Genomic DNA, 21,334 nt, shown 5'->3' on the forward strand with positions numbered 1-21,334 from the left:
CTCTTACTTTTTGGTGGCTGTCTCCCAGTGACCACTTAAGATTCCTGAGGCGAGCAGTCCTGGTGCAGTATCGAGGTTCAGCAGGGAGGGGGCCCAAAACGGGCATTAGGCTGCTCATTTGCATATGTCAGGGGGCCTAACGCCTGTTTTAGGCGGCCACCAGGAACACCTGAAAAATCACCTGATCCAATATCGGATCGAAGATCTTTAAGACATCTTTTGGGCACGAGACGTTAGTCCTTGTAATTGGCTCATTTTGCGTCCGTAAAGCAGGCAAAATGTGGTCCAATTTATATCCCAGTGAGTCAATACCGATGAGTCTGGTTAGAGGGCAGGGGATAATGGGGCCAAGGCATGCAGATGTAATATTTTCAATATATATATATTAAAAATCTTATATCTGTGCACACCTCCTGTCAACTTTTCCCTTTATAAATCCCTGTCTATCTTTATAATGAAAACTGCCAATGTAAACTAGAAGCACCTCCAGTGGCGGAAGGGTGTAATTACAGTGTGACGTTTACATAGGGAGTTTCCATTATAAATTTTTTGCATAGGAATTTTTAATTGAAAAGTTGATAGGAAGTGTGCACCGATTTAAAATTTTTAATATATTATCAAAACAGATAGATATAGATGTAGGTTGATGTTAAACCATAGAAGTTTACAACAAAGAAAGAGGTCATTCTGCCCTGGTCTTTGCCAGAACAATCCAAATCTAATCGAAACTGCCCTGTTCTTACCCCAAAGCCTGTATCAGAACACAGATAAAAGAAAAAAGAACTTATATTTATATAAAGCCTATCACAACCTCAAGATGTCCCAAAGTACTTCACAGTCAATGAAGCACTTTTTAAATGTAGTCACTGTTGTAATGTAGGAAACACGCAGCCAATTTGCGCACAGCAATTAAATAAATCACCAGATAGCCAGTTATAGGTGTTAATTGTGGGAAAATGTTGGCCAGGACACCAGAGTTCCGCTGCTCAAATTGTACTAAATACATTATTTTTTTTTAAAACTAACAATTAACGAGGAACAATATTTCTTTTGCATTGCTCAAAATATGCACATTCTCTACCCTACAAGTATTATTTTTGTGAATTTAGAGCAGAATTGCAAAAAAGGGCAAGAATGTGGAATGTCTCTGCATTCACAGAATTATCTACATTTTTTAAAAAGCAGCCTACAATAATATTTCGCGCTGTTGGGGCCTTGAAATGTTTATATTTATGTAACAATTACAGAGCCATCAAAATCTGCAATCAAGTACATGGATCCTTACTGGCTAAAACTCCCATCTTTTCAAAAAAAAACCACAGCAAATTTATTGCTCTCGCTAACTCAGTGTGGTACTCGTAGCCCCTTTGTGTTCAGATCCACCTCAGTGCAGTAATCATGTAGACAGCAGCTGTTCCTTCATCTCCCATCAGTAACGACTAAAGGCCAATTCAAGGTCGCGGTAGGGTCATGAATCTAACAAGAGTCCCTGATGAAATGATATCCCTACGCATGACAGTGTCACTAGACTGTAACAGTGAATTTAAGGAGTGAAAGACTTGCAAGCCGGTACACTGGTGTGGGGGAGCGGAAGATAAGCAGCATGAAATCAGCACAATCCCAACAGCGTTACTGATCATAGTATCTGTGGGTTTTTAAAAAAAAAATAAACTGCATTTCTCAAGCATGGCAGAAAAAAATAATAATTATAACTGTGACCTGTGTTAAGTGATTATTCTTGTAATTAGCCCCATTAACGGCGAGGTGATTGTGATCAAACCTTTGCCATTATAAACATATCTGAGCCTTTTTTGCCTTCCAGAAGTTTGATGACAGAAATTGGATTCCTCTGTGCGGGAAGGTTGAACTGACTCAATTGCAATTAACAAGATATCCTTGTTTCAGTTGAAACTGGCTATTGCCCAATTAACTTTGAAGAGCCAAACTTTCTGATGACTTGGCACGCACTTACAGGGCAACTGTAGCCTTGGTGCGAATTGTTAACTCCTTAGCAAGGAACTGTCTGGGGATGTGCCACCCGGTCCATGTCTAGGAGTGAATGATGCCTATATCTGGCATCAACCCTTAGGTCAACAAGTTTGGATTATTCTAGAATTTACACTACCAACCTCCAATCAGGATGCACACAAGCTACTGAGTGAATAAATTAACCCCTTCTTGCCTAATCAACAAAGAAAGAGCCAGACAAGTCAGGAACTAACAATCATTTATTAACCTTAGATACATAGCTAGCAGCACGTAAATGTAAACCTGAGTATGAAAATAATTAGTAGATAGGGATAACTGACAAAGTGAATAACAGAGGTTACAAAGACAGTTCAGTCTGTTACCGTAATTCAACATTAACTGCTTGCTGATTATAACTTTACAGTTGATATCATTAACTGAGGTTGATGTGAATTGGCGAGATTAATTTATGATTAGACTCCTTAGATAGTTAACAGCATTAGATTGCCAGTCCATTGAATAGATTAGAGTCTATATGCTTGTAATTAGTATTGTTTCCAGAACTTGTATGACCTGGTCCTTCTGTGCTGGCACAGATAAACTGGTCGCCTCACCTTCCTCCAGGAGGATGGTGTTAGCGTTCTGAGACGTCAGAGTGATAAATTGCCATCTGTAGAGCTGCTATCCATTCCTCCTGGATCTGATCCTCTGCTCCTGAGTAAATTCACCTTCTGCATTGGTAGATGTATCTGGACTAGCTGGCTTAAATCTCACCTCCCTTGATGATAGGGAAAATTATACATTTAAGTGAGACACTGTACCCTGGCTGGTATAGCCATATAAATTAGCTATTTTGGAGATGCACATTCTGTCTTGTACAGAGACACACTCCTAGATACACTAGACAAGGAACTCCTACTATCAAACTACAACAAAGACTGCTTCTGTTGTTGTTGTTCGAGCCTTGCACATTTAAGTAGGTTTACTTTTGCAAATGCACTGTTATGAACCGTAGTTATTACATGGAAGGGCTAAGGGGAAAGAGCAGGGGGAGTGGGACTAATTGGATAGCTCTTTCAAAGAGCCAGCACAGGCACAATGGGTCGAATGGTCTCCTTCTGTGCTGTTAGATTCTATGATTAAATAGGAAGATCTGAGGAGATGCAGTTAATTCAGAAAATTGAAAATTGGATTTCGGTCATGTGGAAACCTAAGGTGGAATACTGCTTTCGCTGAAGAAGAAAAAATGTTTTGTCTTTCTGTTCCTAATTCTGGACCAGAACCACACTGTCTAATGGAATAAAACACATGCACACAAAAAGAAACTAAACATAAATGATGAGAAGAATGATAAATTCAAACCAAATGAATTAGTTCAGTGAATAAAAGTCCAATCCAAACTTCATCCCATAGATTCATACAATCATACAACACAGAAGGAGGCCATTTGGCCCATTGTGCCTGTGCTGGCTCTTTGAAAGAGCTATCCAATTAGTCCCACTCACCTGCTCTTCCCCTGTACCCCTGCAAATTTCTCATTTACTAGATTATATCCAATTCCTTTTTGAAAGTTACTATTGAATCTGCTTCCACTGCACTTTCAGGCAGTAAATTCCAGATCATAACAACTCACTGCGTAAAAAAATTCTCCCCCCTGGAATTTTTGCCAATTATCTTAAATCTGTGTCCTCTGGTCACTGACCCTCCTGCCAGTTTCTCCCTATCTACTCTATCAAAACTGCTCAGAATTTTGAATACCTTTATTAAATCTTCCCTAAACCTTCTCTGCTCTAAGGAGAACAATCCCAATTTCTCTACTCTCTTCAAATAAATCCCTCATCCCTGGTACCATTCTGGTAAATCTCCTCTGCACCCTCTCCAAGGCCTTGACATCCTTCCTAAAATGTGGTGCCCAGAATTGGACACAATACTCTGGTTGAGGCCTAACCAGTGATTTATAAAGGTTCAGCATAACTTCCTTGCATTTGTACTCTATGCCTCTATTAATAAAGCCCAGGATCCCATATGCTTTTTAAACCGCTTTCTCAATCTGTCCTGCCACCTTCAAAGATTTGTGCACATATATCCCCAGGTCTCTCTGTTCCTTCACCCCCTTTAAAATTGTACCATTTAAGTCTGAGGAGCTTTCCTTGTTTGGAGGATTCAAATATCTGTGAGGAAAACCTTGCATAACATGGATTGAAAAATTACCATTTGTTGTTTCAGCAAAATAGGGTTAAAGATACAAGGCCCGTCAGAGTTTCAGAAAGCATTTAGTTACTAGATGTGCACTGGGGAGCTAGGGAATAGATCTGTTTATAGATTAAATGGGTAGATTTTAACCTTCCCCTAGGATTGCCAACCGTTCTCCAGGAATTAAAGGTTAAACTCCAGGACATTGCTGTGAGCAACACCCGGGAGAAAAATTATAGGGGTGTTAAAAAAAAATTGTGCGTTTTCTTCATTTTCTTTGAACACTTTTGTTTCTTACTTATTGGAGATGGGGGGAATAAAAGCTGTTTGACTTTAGGCGGCTGGAATCATAGAATGATACAGCATAGAAGGAGACCATTCGGCCCATCGCACCTGTGCCAGATTAATTGATACCATTATTAATCTAGGTTGCTTCAGTTTTAGCTTTGTTATGTCAATTCAGTTCTCTTGCACTGCTAGGCTCAGGAGCTCATCCAAGTTATTCTTCGATGACAATATTAAATGATTAAAGAAAAAGAATCCTGCTGGAAACATTGAAAAGGGTGTTGAAATTGACCCCAATTTTTAAACCTACTGACTTTTAAAACAGGCCCTGATGATGAAGTTCCTCACATACAGTGGACAATTGCATGCTTGCTGCTATAAACAATGCAAAATTAACTTTATGTAATTTTGAATCAATTGCAGATTGCAAGGACTGCAGATTTAGGACTATGAAATCAGTAGTGTCTCTAAATAGAATTTTTGCTACAAATGTACTTGGGGGTCTTCGTCTATTCCAATTACACCCCGACCTACGCTTGGAGGTGGGAGGCTGTGTGATGACATACAAGCAGAGTTGGCAACCCTACCTCCCCCCTCCCCCCTCCCCCCCGCCTGGCGGGAACAGTGTGAGTCGAGAGGTAAAGATGGCAGTGGGGGGGGGGGTCACACTCTGTTCACGATGGGTTCCTGCTCGCTCGCCATGGCATCAACTTACCTAGGAACAGGCCCGTCCCTGGCCTGCTTTACATTGAAAGGTCGCGGTCCGATGACGTCACCGGCGCCACGACAACATTTGAACTTTCGCGTTCGGGAGGTTGATGCTGGGCCCACCCTGACTCCTAGACCGTGCCGGGGGTTCATGGCCAGAAGAGGCCACGGTAAGTTGGAAAAAGATGCCTTGTGGGCCAGGAAGAGCAGGAGAGGCTCCTCCTGGCACCACAAGGATACCTTGGGCCTCCCCTGCCCCTCCTTGTCTGCGATTGTTCCCGATTCCCCCCATCCCCCTCTTCCTTCCTCGCTTACCTTGCTCTGGGGACCGTTTCTGTGGATCCTGCTCCCCCTCCCCTCACACCCGATTCTCCACTTCCGCCTGCAGGCCCCCACATCATTCCTGCCTGCTTTGGGCAGGAGTCAGCATCGGGAAATGCTAATGAGGCACGGGAGTTCAAAGCTCCTGGGGGGGGTAGGGGCTGGACGGATCGGTGTCCACTTTGGCTCCCGTGCACCCCACCCCCCACCCTCCCGACTGTAGCTGTGATCTCAGCCCCAGGGTGGCAGTAGGGGCAGCACAATTGGCCTCAGTGTCCCTAGGGGAGGGGATAAAATATAAACCAGGGTTCTTGCTCCCAATTATTATCTGACAACCCCTGCTGGAAGGATGTTGACATTGACTGACAACAACAACAACTTGCATTTATATAGCACCTTTAACGTAGTAAAATGTCCCAAGATGCTTCACAGGAGCGATTATTAACCAAATTTTGACATGGAGCCACATAAGAAGATATTAGGACAGCTGAGCAAAAGCTTGGTCAAAAAGGTAGGTTTACAGGAGCGTCTTAAAGGAAGAGAGAGAGGTAGAGAGGCGGAGAGGTTTAGGGAGAGAATTCCAGAGCTTAGGGCCCAGGCAGCTGAAGGCATGGACGCTAATGGTGGGGCGAAAGAAATCGGGGATGTGCAAGAGGTTAGGAAAGGAGGAGAGATCTCAGAAGGTTGTAGGGTTAGAGGAGGTTACAGAGATAGGGAGGGGGCGAGGCCATGGAGGGATCTGAAAACAAGGATGAGAATTTTAGGATCTTGGTGGTGCTCCCCATTGGTAAAATAGCCTGTTGCTACTTGCTGTCCAGGCTCACACATGAGGAATGTACATGAGGTAAGGAAAGATGCCTGGTGCCCATTGAACTGGACCTCAGTGTTTGTTAGCAGCACCTTCGAGTGAGAAGGGAAAAAATGGGGCCTCAATTTAATGGTGCAGTCTAAAGATTCCACTGAACATTACCCTCACTGCATACAAAGTGAAGCTTGGTGACTATCAAATAATTATGGATATTGTTCATGTTATCGCCTTTGCATTGTAAAGAAAACATTTTTTTTCTAAAGAGTGGTGGATGCTTTCTCCTGAACCTTACTAATTCAGTGAAGACCTATTTTCCATGTATTGTAGACACTTGCTAAAGAATATATTACGTTCTGCTCCTCTTAAATAGGTAACCCATTTTCATGCAGTTACCTCCATTCATTTCAGATGAAAATCTGCCTTTTAGTACGCGAAACTGCTTTTGTCTTGTGTTAAATGATAATCGTTATCTGCTTGAAAATTATTATTATGTGACTCGTCGCCTGTCTGCAGTTATTGCCTTCTTTACAGTTTCCAGTGCTTATACTCTAATCCTATTCCCTGAATTTTTGCACACTGAATCCTGGATTCTGGCTTTAGCAGATCTTAGTGGTGAATCTGTTGATTTACATCCAATGAGCCGTTGCGCATTTACCATTACTGCTACGCTGGTACTACTGGTACTGGTCATTTAAAGCACCTAAGTTGCAATCATGCCAGAAATGAACCACTTGACCTTTCAAGATGAACCTACCTGTGTAGGTTTGGAGCGGTAAATGGAGTAAAATGGGTCCTTAGAGGTGACTGCCTCAAATCTGCTAGAAAACTGCACCTCCACAAAAAGCTGCCTGTCCCCTTTAAGGCCTGCTGAGGACCCGTCCCACCACATGGAAGAGTAGGAATAGACTGGGAGTTAGGCGGTTCTTCTTGTCCCGGAGAGCAGTGAGCCTCTGGAATGCATTACCGGCTAGTGTGGTGGGTGCTGACTCTCTGCTCACCTTCAAGTGGGAGCTGGACCGGTTCCTGACTGGGGCAGAGATCACATCATATTAGAAGGTAAGTGTCTTTATAGATAAAACTTGCTCCATGTGGTATTGAGATAGAGGATCAGCCATGATCATATTGAATGGCGGAGCAGGCTCAACGGGCCGAATGGCCGACTCCCGCTCCTATTTTCTAAGTTTCTATGTCTCCTGGATTAGTTTCGATCGCCAGGGGGGATGGGGGAGAGAGGAATTTTCCAGAGTATTTTTTCCCTTACTGGCCCTGGGTTTTTTCTGGGGTTTTTTTGCTTCTCCCAGGAGATTAAATGGCGGCAGGGGTGGGGGAGTGGGTGGGTGTGAGGAAGGGAGGTTGGGGTTGGGAAGAACTGTTTAGCCATGATGCTCGGGCCATCATGGTGTGTGGGGCAGGTTTGATGGACCAGCTGGTCTTTTCCTGCCTGTCAGTTTTGTATGTTCTTTGGTCAAGGGCCTGGCAAATCTGTTGGAGACACAAACTGAGAAGGAGTTCCAGCAAAATTATCTGCTGCTCAACAGCCATACACCGGAGTGACCGCCCCCATGGGGGGGTTTACACTCTCATCCTTTCGATCACTGTGTCCCCCACGCTCCCCATCAACAGATTATTGAGTTGTTCTCGACAGATGAAAATCACAGAAGGTGGGGGGGAACGGTGCGAGACATAAATACCGCAATCAAAATTTTTTGCAAATATTTTGTAAAATTGTGCACATTTACCTTCTTTCGCTTGCTGAATGATTACGTACCTCATGATAATTCACAAGCTGTGTTACTGATAGGAAGGCCAGGCAGTGAGATGCTGCATGATGCACAGTCTATTAAAACTCTTAAAAAGCTCTCAGAGCATTACTGTAATATTTGTAGCTGCCACCATCACATTTTTAATAGTTTCTTTAAAGTGCTTGCTTGTTGCACAAAGGCGGCCTATTAATCTCTCGGTAGAGTCTTTGGCTGCAGATGCACAAGGAGTATTTGTGCAGTGAGCGTTTTTGTTGGAACAAGCGTACCTTGATTAAATTGTCATTGTAAGGCAGGCCCACAACCCCCACCATTTGGTTGCTGGATTTCATCCCTTTTTGGGCAAGTTTACTTTGAGACCATGTCGCCTTTACTCTGCTGCTGTGTTGGATCCAGAGCAGAAAGCTGTTTTCTCTTGGACCACATTCCATTTCTCCTGGGCCACGTTCCATTTACATAGAAACATAGAAACGTAGAAAGTAGGAGCAAGAGTAGGCCATTCGGCCCTTTGGGCCTGCTCCGCCATTCAAAATGATCATGGCTGATCGTCTAACTCAATACCCTGTTCCCGCTTTTTCCCCATATCCCTTGATCCCTTTAGCATTAAGAAATATATCTATCTCCTTCTTGAATACATCTAATGACTTGGCCTCCACTGCCTTCTGTGGTAGAGAATTCCACAGGTTCACCATCCTCTGAGTGAAGAAATTTCTCCTCATCTCGGTTCTAAATGGCATACCCCATATCCTGAGACTGTGACCCCTGGTTCTGGATTCCCCAGCCATCGGGAACATCCTCCCTGCATCTAGTCTGTCTAGTCCTGTTAGAATTTTATATGTTTCAATGAGATCACCTCTCATTCTTCTAAACTCTAGTGAATATAGGCCTAGTCGACCCAATATCCCCTCGTACATCAGTCCTGCCATCCCAGAAATCAGTCTGGTAAACCTTCGTTGCACTCCCTCCATGGCAAGGATATCCTTCCTCAGATAAGGAGACCAAAGCTGCACACAATACTCCAGATGTGGTCTCACCAAGGCCCTGTATAACTGCAGTAAGACATCCCTGCTGCTGTATTCAAATCCTCTTGCAATGAAGGCCAACATACCATTCGCCTTCCTAACTGCTTGCTGCACCTGAAGACAAATCAAACAAGGACACCCAGGTCTCGTTGCACCTCCTCTTTTCCCAATCTATCACCATTCAGATAATAATCTGCCTTTCTGTTTTTACAACCAAAGTGGATAACCTCACATTTATCCACATTATACTGCATCCGCCATGTTCTTGCTCACTCACCCAACTTGTCTAACTCACATTGGAGCCTCTTTGCATCCTCCTCACAGCTCACATTCCACCCCAGCTTTGTGTCGTCTGCAAACTTGGAAATGTTGCATTTAGTTCCCTCATCCAAATCATTGATATATATTGTGAATAGCTGGGGCCCAAGCACTGATCCCTGCGGTACCCCACTAGTAACTGCCTGCCACCTGGTAAAAGACCCGTTTATTCCTACTCTCTGTTTCCTGTCTGTCAACCAATTCTCAATCCATGCCAGTATATTCCCCCAATCCCATGTGCTTTAATTTTCCACACTAACCTCTTGTGTGGGACCTTATCAAAAGCCTTCTGAAAATCCAAATACACCACATCCACTGGTTCTCCCCTTTCTATTCTACTAGTTACAGCCTCAAAAAACTCCAGTAGATTTGTTAAGCATGATTTCCCTTTCATAAACCCATGACTTTATCCAATCCCGTTAATGCCCTCCAAGTGTTCTGTTATCATATCCTTTATAATAGACTCTAGCATTTTCCCCACTACTGATGTTAGGCTAACTGGTCTGTAATTCCCTGTTTTTCTCTCCCTCATTTTTTAAATAATGGGGTTACATTTGCCACCCTCCAATCTGTAGGAACTGTTCCAGAGTCTATAGAATTTTGGAAGATGATCACCAATGCATCCACTATTTCCAGGGCCACTTCCTTTAGTACTCAGGGATGTAGATTATCAGGCCCTGGGGATTTGTCAGCCTTTAGCCCCATTAATTTCCCTGGCACTATTTTCTTATTAATACTGGTTTCCTTCAGTTCCTCCCTCTCACTTGGTTCCCTAACATTTCTGGCAGGTTATTTGTGTCCTCCTTTGTGAAGACAGAACCAAAGTATGTGTTTAATTGTTCTGCCATTTCTTTGTTCCTCATTATAATTTCCCCCATTTCTGACTGTAAGGGATCTATATTTGTCTTCACTAATCTTTTTCTCTTGGCATATTTATGGAAGCTTTTACAGTCAGTTTTTATGTTCCCTGCTAGTTTACTCTCATACTCTATTTTTCCCCTCTTAATCAATCTCTTTGTCCTCCTTTGCTGAATTTCTCCTAGGCCACGTTGCATTTCTTCCTGGGCCACATTCCATTTCTCCACTGGCTTCATAGAATCATAGAATGAAACAGCACAGAAGGAGGCCATTCAGCCCATTGTGCCTGTGCCGGCTCTTTGAAAGAGCTATCAATTAGTCCCACTCTTCCTGCTCTTTCCCCATAACCCTGCAAATTGTTCCCCTTCGAGTATTTATCCAATTCTCTTTCAAAAGTTACGAGTGAATCTGCTTCCACCACCCTTCCAGGCAGTGCACTCCAGATCATAACAACTCGCATCATTGTGACCTTTAGCTTTGCTACCACTTTCTATTGAGACTGCATTCTCTGTGGGGCGCCTCTATTCCATAACCTGGCCTATTTCTGAAGTCTCAGTTATCACTGTGCACTGAGCAAGCTCTTATCCGTTTGTTCTAGTCCCCCCCGTCCTTCTATTACACAGTAGTGTAGTGGTTATGTTACTGGATTAATAATCCAAAGAACACAAGTTCAAATCCCAGCATGACAGTTTGTGAATTTGAATTCAGCTTTAAAAAATATCAGCGCAAAAGCTGGTATTGATAAAAAAGTTACCATGAAGCTGTCAGATTGTTGTAAAAACCCAGCTGTCCTTTAGAGAAGGATACAACAATGACAACTTGCATTTATATAGTGCCTTTAACATAGTAAAACGTCCCAAGGCGCTTCACAGGAGCGATCAAACAAAATTTGAAACCAAGCCACATAAGGAGATATTAGGACAGGTGACCAAAAGCTTGGTCAAAGAGGAAGATTTTAAGTCAGAGGAAGATTTTAAGTCAGAGGTGGAGAGACAGAGAGGTTTAGGGAGGGAATTCCAGAGCTTAGGGCCTAGGCAGCTGAAGGCACAGCCACCAATAGTGATTAAAATCGGGGTTGCACAAGAGGCAACAATTGGAGGAGGGCAGAGATCTCGGAGGGTTGTAGGGCTGGAGGAGGTTACAGATATAGGGAGGGGCGAAGCCATGGGGGGATTTAAAAACAAGGATAAGAATTTTAAAATCGAGGCGTTGCAGGACCGGGAGCCAATGTAAGTCAGCGAGCACAGGGGTGATGGGTGAACGGGACTTGGTGCAAGTTAGGATGCGGGCAGCAGAGTTTTGGGTGAGCTGCTGTCTTTACTTGGTCCGGCCTATATATGACTCCAGTCTCACAACGTGGTTGACTCTGAACTGCCCTCTGTAGTGACTCAGCAAGCCACTGTGTTGTATGAAACTGCTACAACATTATAGGAGCAGCTTCACCATACGGACTGCAGTGGTTTAAGAAGGCGGCTCACCATCACCTTCTCTGGGCAATCAGGGATGAGCAATAAATGTCGGCCTTGCCAATGATGCCAACATCCTGGGAATTAATAATAAAAAATTTAAGAGCCTGCATTTTTTAATGAAATATTTGTTCTTTGCAAAATTAGTGAAGTTAACAATTAAAGTGGAGTCCTTATTACTGCTAGTCATTATTAAGTTCATGCATGAACTGGGATCCAAGGGAAAGTATCTAGTTGGATCCAAAATTGGATTAATGGCAGGAAGCAAAGGGTAATGGTTGACGGGTGTTTTTGCAACTGGATGGCTGTTTCCAGTGGGGTCCCGCAAGGCTCAGTACCAGGTCCCTTGCTTTTTGTGGTATATATTAATGATTTGGACTTGAATGTGGGGGGCTTGATCAAGAAGTTTGCAGATGATACAAAACTTGTCCGTGTGGCTGATAGTGAGGAGGAAAGCTGTCGACTGCAGGAAGATATCAATGGACTGGTCAGGTGGGCAGAAAAGTATCAAATGGAATTCAATCCAGAGAAGTGTGAGGTAATGCATTTGGGGAGGGCAAACAAGGCAAGGGAGAACACAATAAACGGAAGGATACTCCCGAGAGAGGTGTAGAGGAATAAAGGGACCTTGGACTGCATGTCCACAGATCCCTGAAGGTGGCAGGGCAGGTAGATAAGGTGGTTAAGAAGGCATACGGGATACTTTCCTTTATTAGCCAAGGCATAAAATATAAGAGCAGGGAGGTTTTGCTAGAACTGTATAAAACATTGGTTAGGCCATAGTTTGAGTACTGTGTACAGTTCTGGTCACCACATTACAGGAAGGATGTGATTGCATTAGAGAGGGTAAAGAGGAGATTTACGAGGATGTTGCCAGGGCAGGAGAATTTTAACTATGAGAAAAGATTGGATAGGCAGGGGTTGTTTTCTTTGGAACAAAGGAGGCTGAGGGGAGATTTAATTGACGTGTCTAAAATTATGACAGGACTCCATACAGTGGATAGGGAGGACCTATTTCCCTTAGCAGTGACCAGGGGGCATAGATTTAAAGTGATTGGTAGAAGGATTAGACGGGAGCTGAGGAGAAATTTTTTCACCCAAAGGGTGGTGGGGGTCTGGAACTCACTGCCTGAAAGATGGTAGAAGCAAAAACCCTCAACTCATTTAAAAAGTACTTGGATGTGCCGTAACCTACAGGGCTACGGACCAAGTGCTGGAAAATGGGATTAAGCTGGACAGCTCTTTTTCGGCCGGCACGGACACGATGGGCCAAATGGCCTCCTTCTGTGCCGTAACTTTCTATAGTTCTATGATTCTAAGTGTGAAGTTTGCCTTTTCTGACCAAGCAAAGACCATGAAACTTGACTACAATTCCTGTGAAAAAAGAATATGACAATTTATTCTTAAAACAAAACACAATTTTAAATGAGTTATGGTGTACACCGTGAGCCCCAACTGTGCACACAGGATACATGTGTACAGCTTAATAGAAAATCAATTCAATTGGTGGAATTCACAACACTATCAAGACTGTCGGATGAGAGGCTAAACCAAGGCCTGTCTGCCCTCTCAAGCGGTCGTAAAAGATCCCATGGATCAACAAAGAGTAGGGGAGTTCTTCCTGGCCAATATTTATCCCTCAATCAACATCACTAAGACAGATTATCTGGTCATTATCACATTGCTGTTTGTGGGACCTTGCTGTGTGCAAATTGGCTGCCGTATTTCCCTACGTTACAACAGTGACTACACTTCAAAAGTACTTCATTGGCTATAAACGCTTTGGGATGTCCTGGGGTCATGAAAGGTGCTATATAAATGCAAGTTCTTTCTTTTGGGGGCTCAGACCATCATGCACGGCCTCCAATTCTGCTGGATTTGGCCCTGTGCTCGATTCAATGTTTTTGCTAGCGCTACTCATTGCACAACCTGCAGCCAAACAGCAGCTCTCATGAACTTCTACTGTGGAGTCTTCAAGATTCAATCTAGTCCACCCCTTTTCCCTCTACACCTCCACTCCCATTGTTGGTCCCAATATTGCTCCTTTCAAGACTTGCAAATTTGGCCATTTCTTTTTAAGGGCAAATTTAAATTCAAGCCTTTACGGGGGAACAAAGTTTTACTAATAGTATACATATGGACAAACAGATGACTAAACTGCTGGCAGGTGGCTGCTCATCTATAATCAGTTTGACTGCTGGGTTGTTACAGCCAGATATGAAATTCCATGTATGCTGTGCTCCAGGTGCACAATTCCATGCATACCTGCCCCTTCAGGTATGGAGTTCAATGTATAGCTGTCCTCCAGGTGTCAAATTCTGCATATGTATGCATTCCAGGTGTGAAATTCCACACACACATGTGCTCCAGGCATGAAATCCCATGCATGTGTGTGTTTCACACATGAAACTTTCAGGTCTGAAATTCCAATTATACCTGTGCCACACGTATGAAATTCTGTACATACTTGTCTGTGTTCCATATTGAGTTGACGTGCAATTCTAGCCTGACTGACTAAAACTGTGAGTAACTCATTGGAATTAAAAACATTTTTTTAAACTTTTGGAATTCTGACAAATACAGGGTTTTGTATGACGATGAAAGCTAACTCAAATTCTTCACCAAAATAGATCCACACAATTACAGGGTTTCCTGTAAAAGACAAGCGTACTTAATCCCTATTTCTTTTCACTATTCATACTATTGATTTCATTCAGGAATAGAGAGTTGCATACACAAACTTGCAGATGGCATTAAGTTAGGAGGCACAGTAAGTTATGTAGATGGGAGCTGGAAGTTATAAAGGGACATAAACAGACTAAGTGAGTGGGCAAAACTGTGGCAGATGGAGTTCACTGTGTGGAAGTGTGAGGTCGTCCACTTTGGATCCAAGGAACACAAATCGGAATATTTTCTTAATAAGGAGAGACTAGGAGCTGTGGAGGAGCAAAGAGATGTGGGCATCCAGGTACAAAAGTCACTAAAATCTACTGCACAGGTACAAAAAGCAATCAAAAAGGTTAATGGAATGTTGGCCTTTTTCTTAAGGGGGTTGGAATACAGAAGTGAGGAAGTTATGCTTCAGTTGTACAGATCTTTGGTCAGACAACATCTGGAGTACTGGGTTCAGTTCTGGGCACCAAACCTCAGGAAGGATATATTGGCTTTGGAGGGGGTACAGCTCAGATTCACCAGAATGATACCAGGGCTTAAAGGGTTAAATTATAAGGACAGGTTGTATAAACTTGGCTTTTGTTCCCTTGAGTTCAGAAGATTGAGGGGTGATCTAATCGGGGTGTTTAAGATGATAAAAAGATTCAATGAGGTAGATGCATAGAAACTATTCCCTCTGGTGGAGAAATCTAGAACAAGGAGACGTAATCTTAAAATCAGAGCTAGGCCATTCAAGGGTGAAATCAGGAAGCACATTTTCACATCAAGGTTAATGGAAATCATAACTCTCTCCCCAAAAGGCTGTGGATGCTGGGGGTCAATTGAAATGATCAAAACTGAGATTGCTAGATTTTTATTAGGTAAGGGTATCAAGGGATATAAAGAAAAGGCTGGTAAATGGAGTTGAGGTACAGATCAGCCATGATCTAATTGAATGGCAGAACAAATTTGAGGGGCTGAATGGCCTACTGTTGTTCCTATGTTCCTATTTACTTCCTGGGGAACCACATCATGCATTGCAACTAAGCAGCTTGGTCACATATATCAGAGCTTGATCATGTAAATAAAACCTGATATGTAAATCAAGAAAATTACAAGCAAAATACTGCGGATGCTGAAAATCTGAATTAAAAACAGAAAATGCTAGAGAAGCTCAGCAAGTGAGGGAGCATCAGTGGAGAAAGAAACAGAGTTAATGTTTCAGGTCGAAGACCTTTCATCAGAACTGGAAGATGTTAAAGAGTTAAAGTTTTTAAGCAAATAGAGCCAGGGAAAGGGGAGGGGAGGGGAGGAAAGAACAAAAGGGAAGGTCTGTGATAGGGTAGAGGGCACGAGTGATTAAATGACAAAAGGGATGATGGTGTAAGGCAAGGAGGGTGGTAATGGGACAGGTTAAAAAACAAAAGATTGATCAGGAGTAGCTGTAAATGGCAGAACCATTACCAGAATTAGCTGACTGAAAAAATGGGAGCAGTGGTTATGATCTGAAGTTATTGAAATCAATATTGAGTCCCGAAGGTTGTAAAGTACCTAATTGAAAGATGAGGTGCTGTTCTTCGAGCTTACGTTGAGCTTCATTAGAACAGTGTAAGAGGCCGAGGACAGAGAGGTCAGAGTGGGAATGGGACAGGGGATTAAAATGGCAAGCGACCAGCAGGTCAGGGTCACGCATACGGACTGAGTGGAGGTAAAGAAAATTACACGTGCCAATCAGGAAAAGCATGTAAATTACACCTGCCAATCAGGAAAAGCGTGTAAATTAGACGACCAATCAAGAAAAGCCTGTAAATTACACCCACCAATCAAGAAAAGCCTGCAAATTACACCCCCCCAATCAAGAAAAGTCTGTAAATTACACTCACCAATCAAGAATTGCAAGTAGTTATTTAATTAAAAAATATAGGGGGTGTGATGGAGCAGTGGGTTACACATTAATTTTTCATTTACAATCTAGGTTCAAATCCAGGACATTAGTACAACTCTTCCCCAACATAAAAGGGGGAAGCATTTTGAGTAGTGGTGGGACATCCATTGCCATTAATTCATTTGGAATTTCATTAAAAATGTAAATATTCAAGGACTGCCAGCCTGGTCCAAGTTAACATAGGAACAGGAGGAGGCCATTCAGCCCCTCCAGACTGTTCCGCCATTCAATCAGATCATCGCTGATCTGTGCCTCAACTCCTTTTACCCACCTTTGATCCACATTCCTTGATACCCCTCACCAACGAAAATCTGTCCCTCTCAGTCTTGACCATTTCAGTTGACTCCCAGCATCCACCGCCTTTTGGGGGAGAGAGTTTAAGGTTGAATGTTTCTGCAGAGAGAAAAAAATGGGATCGTAACCTTGCTGCCGTTCTTGTACCAATTATTCTTTAATTGCATTATACCATCTGAAATAGATTTGTAATTGGAAAAAAAACACTTTGACATTCTGTGAAACTGGCAGCGACGTGTACTACTTGCTCTTTATTCAAATGTAAATTTTCCCTATTATACCATCAAAGAAGAAAAAATCATGCAAAATTGAAATGTCAATAGCAATTTCGGGCAGGCAGGCTGCATCAGCACCGGTTCCTTATCTTCCAGTCATTGCTTTTCACATCACCGTAAATCAAGCTGCGAAATTAGCATGGAGGAGGTGCAATGTGGCAGGAATCTCGCTCCCGGATCCTCAAGGGTGCACATCAGGCTTGCGATCGCAGCGTCTTAACTCCCAAACCAGCCACCGGCTGTAATTGTTTGATGAATGGACTTTTCACTTCGCATTTGGGAACAGATTGAGGGATAAAAAGCGACGCTGACAGCGCTGTGTGATATTGTGACACATATTCCATGTGTTGTAGCGTATATCATCCAGTCGTTTTAAATAACTGGCCGCAAGTTTTAGTCGCTCAATCCTTCAGAGAGGAAGCCAAATCGATGCACAGCAAAACTGCCGAGGCCGTGCGGATCTCCATGTCCAGCAGGTTGGCTGTCGCGATGCAGAGTGGCCAACAGCACGTTTGGACAGTTTGCCAGTTTTCTCCCTTCTTGTGAAGGCGCTGTTTGATGCTGGGCTTGGGTTCTGCGAGTGCCGGAGAGGTAAAGAAAGACTTGCATTTCACAACATCCCAAAGCGCTTTACAGCCAATGAAATACTCTTTTGAAGAGTTGTCACTGTTGTAATGTAGGAAACCCTGCAGCCAATTTGTACACAGCAAGGTCCCACAAACAACACTGTGCTGATGATCAGATTTAGTGATAAATATTGGCCAGGACACCAGAGAGATCTTTCCCTACTCTTCTTTGAAATAGTGCCCTAGGATCTTTTACATCCAACCTGATAGGGAAGACAGGGCCTTGATTTAACGTCTCATCTGAAAGACAGCACCTCTGACAGTGCAGCATTGACTCAGTATTAGATTTTGTGCTCTAAGTCTCTGGAGTGGGACTTGAACCCACAACTTTCTGCCTCAGAGGCAAGTAGTGCTACCAACTGAGCCATAGGTGACACTCTCAGTAGAGATGGTTATTGATGGAGAAGAGGACAGCCCTGGAATAATATCAGAATTTAACTGCAGAAAAGGAGAAGTGGTACGGTTTGGAACTCCCTTTAAATATACTTTGGAAAAATCAAATCCTCCTTATTTGATCCTCACCAAAAATTCCATACCCTTGCCCTGACTTCATCCCTCTCTCCAGCTGCTTGCTCGGGGTAAGCCGGTCAGTGTACATCCTCAGTGTCCCATTTAACCCCGAGCTGAGCTTCATATCCCATATCCTGTCCATCACCAAGACCACTTAATTCACCCTGTGACTAGTGGGGTACCGCAGGGATCGATGCTTGGGCCCCAGCTATTCACAATCTATATCAATGATTTGGATTAGGGGATCAAATGTAATATTTCCAAGTTTGCTGATGACACAAAACTAGGTGGGAATGTGAGTTGTAAGGAGGATGCAAAGAGACTTCAAGGGGATATAGACAGGCTAAGTGAGTGGGCAAGAACATGGCAGATGGAATATAATGTGGAAAAATGTGAAGTTATCCACTTTGGTAGGAAAAACAGAAATGCATTGTATTTTTAAATGGTAAGAGATTGGGAAATGTTGATGTTCAAAGGGACCTGGGTGTCCTTGTACATGAGTCACTGAAAGCTAACATGCAGGTGCAACAAGCAATTAGGAACGCAAATGGTATGTTGGTCTTTATTACAAGAGGATATGAGTACAGGAGTAAAGATGTCTTACTGCAATTATATAGGGCCTTGGTAAGATCGCACCTAGAGTATTGTGTACAATTTTGGTTTCCTTACCTAAGAAATGATATACTTGCCATTGAGGGAGTGTAACGGAGATTCACCAGACTGATTCCTGGGATCAGAGGAGAGATTGAGTAGACTAGGTCTGTATTCTCTAGAGTTTAGAAGAAAGAGAGGTGATCTCATTGAAACATACAAAATTCTTACAGGGCTCGACAGGGTAGATGCAGGGAGGATGTTTCCCCTGGCTGGGAATCTAGAACCAGGGGTCACAGTCTCAGAATAAAGGGTAGGCCATTTAGGAATGAGATGAGGAGAAATTTCTTCGCTCAGACGGTGGTGAATCTTTGGAATTCTCTACCCCAGAGGGCTTTAGAGGCTCAGTCATTAAATACATTCAAAACAGAGATCGAAAGATTTCTAGATATTAAAGGCATCAAGGGATATGGGGATGGTGCAGGAAAATGGCATTGAGGTGGAAGATCAGCCATGATCTTGTTGAATGGTGGAGCAGGCTCGAGGGGCTGGATGGCCTACTCCTGCCCCTATTTCTTATGTTCTTATGTTCTTAACCTCGGCCACATTGCCCATGTCTGCCCCAGCCTCACCTCTGAAACCCTTATCCACGATTTTGTTACCTCAAAACGTGACTTCTCCAATGCCCTCTTGTTGGTACCCAATCTCCACCCTTCACAAACTCCAACTTAGCCAGAGCTCTGTCACCTGCATCTTGTCCCACACCAAGTCCTTGTCAACCTTCACTGCCTTTCAACAACAGAATTCAAACCCCTTGTCCTGTTTACACGTCCCCTTCATAGCCTCACCTTACCTTACCTTTGCAACTTCCTTATTTTATCTGACAGGTGCTATGCAGAATCTAACAGGAGCTGAAAGCCAACTGTCTGTATTGTAGTTTACAGGGATCAAACCATCTGCTTATCTTCTGGTGATGCCCTTGGATTATTTTCTATTGAGAGCATTCATTCCTTTATTTAAAATTTCAACTGCACTCAGATTGAAGCAACTCTCTGAAGCATAGATAAGGTATTCTTCCCAATCAAACTCCAGATAGTGGGCTGATGAATATTACATTAGTTATAGCTAACTTTCTGCCCTTACCCTTCCCTCAATGGTTTGAGCAGCTGATGAGTATTTTGTTTACATTCATATTAGCGCATTCAGTTCAATAGAGACTTGGGTGTCCTCGTACAAGAAGCACAAAAAGTTAGTATGCAGGTACAGCCAGCAATTAGGAAAGCAAATGGCATGTTAGCCTTTATTGCAAGGGGGTTGGAGTACAAGAGTAAGGAAGTCTTATTACAGTTATACAGGGCTTTAGTGAGACCGCACCTGGAGTACCGTGTACAGTTTTGGTCTCCTTATCTAAGGAAGGATATACTTGCCTTAGAGGCAGTGCAACAAAGGTTCACTAAATTAATTCCTGGGATGAGAGTGTTGTCCTATGAAGAGAGGTTGAGTAGAATGGGCCTATACTCTCTGGAGTTTAGAAGAATCAGAGGTGATCTCATTCATCAAATTCACATCCAGAATCATACGCCACAGAAGGAGGACATTCAGCCCATCATGTCTGTGCCGGTTCCAATAAATACCACTTCCCTACTCTTTCCCCATAGCCTTGCAAATTTATCCTTTTCAAGTAATGCCTTTTGAAAGTTACTATTGAATTTGCTTTCACCACCCTCTCAGGCAATGCATTCCAGATCATTACAACTTGCTGCATAAAAAAATCTCATCTCTTCCCCCCACTCGCCTTGGTTCTTTTACCAATCATCTTATGTCCGTGTCCTCTGGTAACCGATCCTCCTGCCAGTTTCTCCTTATTTACTCCGTGAAAACTCTTCAGAATTTTGAACACCTCTATCAAATATCTCCTTGCAGTTTAGTTTCTCGTCTCCTGCAACAACAGTAATTGAAAGTTTGATACGCCTGCAGGTTCAGTTATGACAAGCTGATGTCCCACTGAAAGTCCTTAATGAAAAGCAAGTTAGTATGCTCTGAGGCCTTGTTGTGAAACAATTACTCAAATTACTTGTCACAGCCTTTTTTATATTAACCATATGGTGTTCCTATTTATTCACCAGAGGGTTAACAATGCTAAGTACAAAGATTACATTACAGGAACTGAGTGAGATTCTCAATGAAAATATTTGAAAATTATTACTAAAAAGTTTTGCTTTGCTTAAAAATTAAATAAATACTCCGGGCTGCTGGAGTCTAGAAAATGGTGGATGAATGTTTAATGCTTTCATGCAGATTCTTCTGTCTGCCATCTTAGCGGAGATGTTCATCCATTTAAAATAAATATGCTAATGGCTGTGTTAAATTTATGAGTGGAGCAATGTTACATGAAAATGGTTGTCCATTAATAGCTTCAACAGTCATTTCGAGGCTTAGGTGGATGCCTCTAATCCACTGAAACATGAATCACTGGAAATAGTCAACGGAACTATCAACTGGTTAGACTTGTCTTTTTATAAATCTTTATACAGAAGTTGTATCGGCTTTGGTGCACCAACACAATTTGCATGAGTGAAGTCCAGTTTCCCACAAATCGACTTCTTAATGTGAGCACACTGCCAAGTGTCATTCACTTAGCATGTATAACATGAAAGGGTCATACATTGTGATTACAGGCCAACAAGAAAAAGGACTTGGCAGTGATCACTGAGCATACTCTGAGAATATCTGG

The 21,334-nt window shown here is 42.8% G+C and overlaps 1 long non-coding RNA gene across 6 annotated transcripts in view; it reads right to left on the reverse strand.

Annotated features, from left to right (window-relative positions):
• Positions 1-2,242: 2,242 nt before the first annotated feature.
• Positions 2,243-21,334, reverse strand: part of LOC137328073 (uncharacterized) — a 36,938-nt gene continuing 17,846 nt past the window's right edge. Inside the window, exons 3-5 of one of the 6 annotated variants that reach the window (XR_010964609.1) lie at positions 20,410-20,539; positions 16,576-16,697; positions 2,243-2,746 (exon numbers count right to left, since the gene is read on the reverse strand). This is a non-coding gene — a long non-coding RNA (uncharacterized lncRNA). The other 5 variants (XR_010964608.1, XR_010964607.1, XR_010964610.1 and 2 more) reach the window with 5 other exon arrangements.

This window comes from Heptranchias perlo, chromosome 12 (assembly GCF_035084215.1).
Source record: "Heptranchias perlo isolate sHepPer1 chromosome 12, sHepPer1.hap1, whole genome shotgun sequence".
Classification (NCBI taxonomy): domain Eukaryota; kingdom Metazoa; phylum Chordata; class Chondrichthyes; order Hexanchiformes; family Hexanchidae; genus Heptranchias; species Heptranchias perlo.